This window comes from Triticum aestivum, chromosome 7B, assembly GCF_018294505.1.
Source record: "Triticum aestivum cultivar Chinese Spring chromosome 7B, IWGSC CS RefSeq v2.1, whole genome shotgun sequence".
Classification (NCBI taxonomy): Eukaryota; Viridiplantae; Streptophyta; class Magnoliopsida; order Poales; family Poaceae; genus Triticum; species Triticum aestivum.
This window is the reverse complement of record NC_057813.1, coordinates 263,840,109-263,849,576: the sequence shown is the minus strand read 5'-3', so window position 1 is coordinate 263,849,576 and position 9,468 is coordinate 263,840,109.

Below are 9,468 nucleotides of genomic sequence, written 5' to 3'. Positions count from 1 at the left end.
GCATCATCATTGTCATATTGCTCTTTGCATGATCATGTAGTTGACATCGTATTTGTGGCAAGGCCACCTTCATAATTTTTCATAAATTCCACTCTTGATTCATTGCATATCCCGGTACACCGCCAGAGGCATTCATATAGAGTCATATCTTCTCCTAAGTATCGAGTTGTAATCTTGAGTTGTAAGTAAATAAATGTGTGATGATCTTCATTATTAGAACATTGCCCCAGTGAGGAAAGGATGATGGAGACTATGATTCCCCCACAAGTCGGGATGAGACTTCGGACTTTATAAAAAAAGAGGCCAAAGAGCCCACCAAATAAAAAAAGAGGCCAAAGAGCCCACCAAAAAAATGAGAGAAAAAGAGAGAAGGGACAATGCTACTATCCTTTTTACCACACTTGTGCTTCAAAGTAGCACCATGATCTTCGTGATAGAGAGTCTCCTATGTTGTCACTTCCATATACTAGTGGGAATTTTTCATTATAGAACTTGGCTTGTATATTCCAATGATGGGCTTCCTCAAAATGCCCTAGGTCTTCGTGAGCAAGCGAGTTGGATGCACACCCACTTAGTTTCTTTTGTTGATCTTTCATACATTTATAGCTCTAGTGCATCCGTTGCATGGCAATCCCTACTCACTCACATTGATATCTATTAATGGGCATCTCCATAGCCCGGTGATACGCCAAGTTGATGTGATACTATCTTCTCCTTTTTTTTTCTCCACAACCACCATTCTATTCCACATATAGTGATATGTCCATGGCTCACGCTCATTTATTGCATGAAAGTTGAAAAAGTTTGAGATTACTAAAGTATGAAACAATTGCTTGGCTTGTCATCGGGGTTGTGCATGATTACATACTTAGTGTGATGAAGATAGAGCAACAGCAAGACAATATGATTTTGTAGGGATAACTTTCTTTAGCCATGTTATTTTGAGAAGACATGATTGCTTTGATTAGTATGCTTGAAGTATTACTATTTCTTATGTCAATATGAAATTTTATTTTGAATCATTTGGATCTGAACATTCATACCACAATAAAGAAAATTACATTGAAAATTATGCTAGGTAGCATTCCACATCAAAAATACTGTTTTTAACATTTACCTACTCGAGGACGAGCAGGAATTAAGCTTGGGGATGCTTGATACGTCTTCAATGTATCTATAATTTTTGATTGTTCCATGCTATTATATTACTCGTTTTGGATATTTATGGGATTTACTTTACACTTTTATATCATTTTTGGGACTAACCTACTAACCGGAGGCCCAGCCCGAATTGCTGTTTTTTTGCCTATTTCAGTGTTTCGAAGGAAAGGAATATCAAACGGAGTCCAAACGGAATGAAACCTTCGGAAGCGATCTTTTTGGAACAAACGTGATCCAGGGGACTTGGAGTGGACGTCAAGAAATAGAGGAGGCGGCCACAAGGGTGCCCGGCGCGCCCCCACCCTCGTGGGCCCCTCGAGCATCCAGTTACCTACTTATTCCTCCTATATATACCCACGTACCCTGAGACCATCGAGGAGCACCACGAAAACCTAATTACACCGCCGCAACCTTCTGTATCTGCGAGATCCCATCTCGGAGCCTTCGCCGGTGCTCCACCGGAGGGGGAATCGACCATGGAGGGCCTCTACATCATCTCCAAGGCCTCTCCAATGAGTTGTGAATAGTTTACCACAGACCTTTGGGTCCATAGTTATTAGCTAGATGGTTTCTTCTCTCTCTTTGAATCTCAATACAAAGTTCTCCTCGATCTTCTAGGAGATCTATTCGATGTAACTCTTTTTGCGGTGTCTTTGCCGAGATCCGATGAATTGTGGGTTTATGATCAAGTTTATCTATGAGAAATATTTGAATCTCCTATGAATTCTTTTATGTGTGATTAAGTTATCTTTGCAAGTCTCTTCGAATTATCAGTTTTTCTTGCAATGGGAGAAGTGCTTAGCTTTGGGTTCAATCTTGCGGTGTCCTTTCCCAGTGACAGCAGGGGCAGCAAGGCACGTATTGTATTGTTGCCATCGAGGATAAAAAGATGGGGTTTATATCATATTGCATGAGTTTATCCCTCTACATCATGTCATCTTTCTTAATGTGTTACTCTGTTCTTATGAACTTAATACTCTAGATGTAGGCAGGAGTCGGTCGATGTGTCCAGTAATAGTAGTAGATGCAGAATTGTTTCGATCTACTTGTCACAGGCGTGATGCCTATATACATGATCATACCTAGATAATCTCATAAATATGCGCTTTTCTATCAATTGCTCGACATTAATTTGTTCACCCACCATAATATTGATGCTATCTTGAGAGAAGCCACTAGTGAAACCTATGGGCCCTGGGTCTTATTTTTATCATATAAGTTTACAATCTACTTTTATTTGCATCTTTACTTTTCCAACCTATATCATAAAAATACCAAAAATATTTATTTATCTTATTATCTCTATCAGATCTCACTTTTGCAATTTACCGTGAAAGGATTGACAACCCCTTTATTGCGCTGGTTGCGAGGTTATTGTTTGTTTGTGTAGGTGTGTGGGACTTTTGAGGAGCCTCCTACTGGATTGATACCTTGGTTCTCAAAAACTGAGGGAAATACTTACGCTACTATTGCTGCATCACCCTTTCCTCTTCAAGGAAAACCAACGCAAGCTCAAGACGTAGTAGAGGCCTTAATATCCCTTAGTTTTCAATATGGACCCCGCTGCCACGGGAGGGTAGGACAAAAGATGTCATGCAAGTTCTTTCTATAAATCATGTATTACTATTTACGGAATACATGCCTACATTATACCGATGAACTGGAGCTAGTGTCTTATCGCCCTAAGTTATAACTGTCACATGATGAATATCATCCAACAAGTCACCGATCCAATGCCTACGAATTTATCTTATATTGTTTCTGCTAAGTTACTACTGCTATCATCACTGTTACACTTGCTACAAATTACTGCTATCATTATTACTGTTACCATTGCTGTTGTCACTCTATCAAAACTATCAAACTACTTTGCTACTGATCACTTTGCTAGAGATAATTAATCTCCAGGTGTGGTTGAATTGACAACTCAGCTGCTAAAACCTTCAAATATTCTTTGGCTCCCCTTGTGTTGAATCTATATATTTGGGTTGAATACTCTACCCTCGAAAACTGTTGCAATCCCCTATACTTGTGAGTTATCACCCACAAGCCAGGGGGCACGCCCTGAGAGCTTGTGGAGTCCTCGAGACTCTTCTGGCCCTCTCCCCAAGTCTTCTGGGTGTCTTCTGGTCCAAGAAAAATCATCATGAAAGTTTTATTCTGTTTGGATTCCGTTTGATATTCCTTTTCTGTAAAACTCAAAAACAAGGAAAAAATAGAAACTGCACTACCCGATACTACCCATAGATTCATCAAAATAAGCAAACAACACATAGAAAACAGAATTTGTCAAAAACATAATAGTCTATAGTAATTTGTAAACTTCGTATACTTCTGTAACTCCAAAAATTCTGAAAAATTAGGAAAACATAGGTAATTCATCTATGAATCTTGTGTAAATGAATCAAGAATTTATCACGTTCAAGCAGCCCATATCAATTCCGTTTCTGACCACAAAAGATTCTGTTTTTCATCAAGATCAAATCAACGATAAACCAAAGTATCACAATGGTCTTGCTTGGCTCAAACACTAATTTAAACACCAAAACACAATTATTACAGAGGTAATAATGTGCATTTATTCAAGAATAGAACCAAAAAAAAACATAAAAATAAAATTGGGTTGCCTCCCAACAAGCGCTATTGTTTAACGCCCCTAGCTAGGCATAAAACATAGATCTAGGTATTGTCATCTTTGGTATGCAATCCATAAGTAGCCCTTATAATAGATTCATATGGCAACTTAATTTTATTTTTGCAATGTGTTCCATGCCATTCCTTAACGGAATTTGAAATCTTGTGTTTCCTTCTTTCATATTAATAATTGCACCAATTGTTCTAAGAAAAGGTCTACCAAGAATAATAGGACATGTAGGATTGCAATCTATATCAAGCACAGTGAAATCTATGGGCACATAGTTCCTTTTTGCAACAATAAGAATATCATTAATCCTTCCCATAGGTTTCTTAATAGTGGAATCCGCTAGATGCAAATTCAAAGAAAAATCATCAAATTTATGGAAACCTAGCACATCACATAAAGTTTTCGGAATAGTGGAAACACTAGCACCGAAATCACACAAAGCATTGCACTCATAATCTTTAATTTTAATCTTAATAGTGGGTCACCACTCATCATAAAGCTTTCTAGGGATAGAAACTTTCAACTCAAGTTTTTCTTCAAAAGATTTCATCATAGCATCAACGATATGTTTATTAAAAGCTTTATTTTGATTATAAACATGAGGTGAATTTAACATGGATTGCAACAAGGAAATACAATCTATCAAAGAACAATTATCATAATTAAAATTCTTAAAATCCAAAAGAGTGGGTTCATCGCTACTTAAAGTTTTGACCGCTCCTATCCTAGTTTTATCATTTTTTTCATTAAGATCTTCAAACTCCAAATTTTTGGGACGCCTTCTAGCTAAAGTTTACTCATCTCCAGTCCCACATTTATCAAGATTTATATTGGAAAACAAAGATTCAATAGGAGTCACACCAATCACTTTAAGATCTTTATCATTATTTTTGCAAAAACTAGAAGAACACACTTTTACAAACCAATCTCTTTTAGCATGCATCCTAATGGTTCTTTATTTACATTCATCCAAAGAAATTTTAATAGCTTTTAGGGATTCATTAATATCAATCTTAGGTGGCATAGATCTAATCTTTAAAGAATCAATCTCAAGAGAAATCCTATCAACATTCCTAGCCAAATCATCAATCATAACAAGATTCAACAAAGCGGCATTAATTTCATAAGATTCCACACTAGTGGCGGGAGCAATCGGAGTACTAATAAAATCATTATTATTAGTGTTGGAAAAGTCACACAACTTGGTATTTTCTTGAGACATCATGACAAAGCAAGCAATCTAACACACGAGCACCAAAAAAGTGAACGAAAAGACGAACTGAATAAGGGCGAATAAAAAGGCAAATATCTTTGTGCTTTTATGAAAACGTGTTAGAAGTGAGGGAGATGAAAATGAGAGGCAACTAGCAAATAATGTAATCCAAGAGATGAGAGTTTATGGTGGGTACTTGGTAGGCTTGATGTAGAACCTCCTCGGCAATGGCGCCAGAAATTCTTCCTACTACTTCTTGAGCTTGCGTCAGTTTCTCCCTTGAAGAGGAAAGGGTGATGCAACAAAGTAGATATAAGTATTTCCCTTAGTTTGAGAACCAAGGTATAAATCCAGTAGGAGCTACAAGAAAGTCTCCAATCTATGCACATGCACAAACAAGCAAATACTTGCACCCAACATGATAAAGGGGTTGTCAATCCCTTCACGGTCACTTGCAAGGATGAGATCTGATAGAGATAGATATAAAAGATTACTAAAATCTAAAATAAAATAAAAGTAAATAAATTTTAGCAAGGTATTTTTGGGTTTTGGTTTATAGATCTGAAAATATATGATGGAAAATAGACCCGGGGGACATAGGTTTCACTAGAGGCTTCTCTCTTGAAGAAAGCATACGGTGGGTGAACAAATTACTGTTGAGCAATTGATAGAAAAACGCAAAGTTATAACGATATCCAAGGCAATGATTATGAATATAGGCATCACGTCCGTGTCAAGTAGACCGACTCCTGCCTGCATCTACTACTATTACTCCACACATTGACTGCTATCCAGCATCATCTAGAGTATTAAGTTCATAAGAACGGAGTAATGCCTTAAGTAAGATGACATGATGTAGAGGGATAAACTCAAGAAATATGATGGAAATCCCATCCTTTTATCCTTGATGGAAACAATACAATACAATACGTGCCTCGCTACCCCTACTTTGTCACTGGGTGAGGACACCGCAAGATTGAACCCAAAACTAAGCATCTCTCCCATTGCAAGAAGAACCAATCTAGTTATCCAAACCAAATCGATAATTCAAAGAGAAATACAAAGATATCAAATAATGCATATAAGAATTTAGAAGATACTCAAATAATATTCATAGATAATCTGGCCATAAATCCATAATTCATCGGATCTTGACAAACACACCGCAAAAGAATATTGCATCGAATAGAACTCCAAGAACATCAAGGAGAACATTGTATTGAAGATAAGCGAGACAGAAGAAGCCATCTAGCTACTAGCTACTCGTAGGTCTGTGGTAAACTACTCACGCTTCATTGGAAGGGCAATAGGGTTGATGTAGAAGCCCTCATGATCGAATCCCCCTCCAGCAGGGTGCCGGAAAAAGCCCCAAGATGGGATCTCACGGGAACAGAAGGTAACGACGGCAGAAAAGTATTTTGGTGGACGCTTCTGGTGGTTTGGGAATATTTTGGGATTTATAGAGCTAAGAGGGAGGTCGGTGGACTCCCGAGGGACCCACAAGCCAGGGGGAGCGCCCTGAGGGCTTCTGGAGTCCTCAGGACTCTTCTGGCCCTCTCCCCAAATCTTTTGGGTGTCTTCTGGTCCAAGAAAAATCGTCACGGAAGTTTTATTCCATTTAGACTCCGTTTGATATCCTTTTCTGTAAAACTCAAAAACAAGGAGAAAATAGAAACTGGCACTGTGCTCTAAGTTAATAAGTTAGTCCATAAATAATATAAAATAGCATATTAATGCATATAAAACATCCAAAATCAATAATATAATAGCATGGAACAATCAAAAATTATAGATACGTTGGAGACATATCATTGGCACATGATTGCGGGCCAGGATTGTCTACGCCGCTTCGTACGTCATCAACGCAGGAAAATGCCACAGAAGATCCGCAATGGCGGGCCCAACTTGACGCGGCTGTTGATGTCCTGCAAGTGCACGGGGTTTATTTGTAGCATTTTCAAAGTAAGAGTATCGATCCCACAGGGAGCACGTGAATTAATCTTTTCATCTCTCAAATGATGTGAATAGAGTGTTTGCACGTTGTTAGTTCTCCAAACTTGTACTAACGTGATAAAAGGATAATGTTGAAGTTGCAAAGGTAAATAAGTAAAGGAAAATAACTGGAATAATAATTGGGTGAGCTGGAGACGGATAATATTAAGGTGTTCCCAGGGAGTCCGAAATCCCCACTAGTGTGCATCTATAGCGGTGCCTAAACACAATGCTACTTTGGATTCCTAATCGACTTTGAATGTTTCTGTTTGTGGGCAGAGTCGGTTTAGATACGTGCATATACACGCGGAAGCTCCATATCACATACGCCACTACCGTTTTTTCCACTCCGGTTATCAAATGGTAATTAAGGGGAAAGATATCCCCCTAAGCATGGCCAAGGTGGTCACTGTTTTACCCCTGTTGCAACAATCCTCTATGAAAGGAAATGGGGTCTGACACTCACCCACCTCGCCAACCATGCGGTTCACCAACAGTAATAACCTTCCATCCAAAATTGGCATACGTTCGATGGTCAACTTCACCCAACATCAAGAAGATCATCAAAACAAACATGCAAAGAGGATATGAAATCCTAATATCAATCTATCTATCACTCACTAGGGTTCATCCATGTCCCCAAGAACTGAAGGAACTACTCACATATGAAGGCAACAAACATCACACTACCAATGATGGAAATCATGAATGAGTCGCACATGTAATACATAAGTTATTCTGCTAGGGTTCTTGATATTACAATAAGGTAGAAGGTAGATGATGATGATGACAATGATGGTGGGGGTGATGTTGGAGCCTTCTTGATGCGGATGATGACGGTGGTGGCCTACTCTTGTCGGTTCCTTCCTCTGAATTGCTCTGGCGGCGGCCTACTCTTGCTGGTTCCTTCCTCTGAATTGCTCCGGCAGCTAGGGTTCCTGTTTCTCAACGAGTTTGCGGTGTCTCTGGGCATCTAATCCACGATCCGTATTCACGGGGCGAATATAGTCGATCCAACAGTGGCGATGGCACTCCATACGAGGTGCGCGTAGTCGTATGGAACGCCGTCTTTTTCTCTAGACTTCCTACGGCAGCTGCCTCTTTGTCCATTTTGCTTCTCTCTCTTATGGTAAGTGATTATCACCTTAATTGCGTTATTCCACTACCATTTTATGAGATTTCTTCAAAATAATGATATTTGGTCCAAAAAGCTTTATCTGAGGAAAACGTCAAAAAGAAGCATGTGAATGCGGTAAAATTCCACAAAGCCTACGGAGTAGGCACAAAAATAATAAAAAATTAATCACATAATTTGGAATCATCACATGTCTCTGGATCCAGTGCACCAAGTGTTGTTGCTTCTTCGGCGCAGGTTCCAGGATCCTCACAGCAAGCGCCAGGATCTTCTGTGCCACATGTTTCTACTTCTCCGCATGTACCAGCTTGTACGCGATTACAAAAGGGAGTAATTCAACCTGTTAATTATAAGCATATTGCAAAATAAGGCTTAGCTTGTTCCACGGGAGAACCAACTAATCTTGAAGAAGCACTTGGTGATACATGGTGGAAAAAGGCTATGGAGGCAGAATATCTTGCACTTCAAAAAAATAAAACTTGGCATTTGGTGTCTCCACAGAGAGGTAAAAATCTAATTGATTCCAAGTGGGTCTACAGAATTAAGAGAAAGCCCGGTGAAACTATTGATCATTATAAGGCCATACTTGTTGCAAAAGGTTTTAAACAAAGGTATGGTATTAATTATGAGGATACCTTTAGTCCGGTTGTCAAAGCTGCCACTGCTCGTCTTGTCTTGTCCATTGTCGTATCTAGGGGATGGAGTCTTTGAAAACTAGATGTGCAAAATGTGTTTCTTCATGATGTTTTGGAAGAGGAAGTATACATGAAACAACCACCTGATTTTCAAGACAAGAATGCTCCTTTTCTTGTGTGTAGACTTGAGAAAGTTATTTATGGTCTAAAGCAAGCTCCCAGGCATGATATTCTCATTTGAGCTTCAAATTACAGAAACTTGGTTTTGCTCCCTCCAAGTCTAACACGTCATTATTTATCTATAATAAGTCATATACCTCCATATTTGTGCTTATGCATGTTGATGACATCATTTTTAGAAGCTATTCTGATCAGGCAATGATAGGGTTGCTTAAGGACATAAATTCTGAGTTTGCTCTTAAGGATCTAGGGGACTTGAATTTTTTTCCTTGGCATCGAAGTAAAAAGAACTAGGGAGGGTCTTCATCTCTCTCAAGAGAAATATGCATCTGACCTTCTGCAAAGAGTTGGCATGCAGGATTGTAAACCATCCCCCAACACCTTTGTCCAACACAGAAAAAAATGCCTCTTACAGAAGGGGAGCTCTTGAATCAAGAGGATGCCACTAGATATAGAAGTATAGTTGGTGCACTTCCGTACTTGACTCTTACTAGCCATGATATTTCAT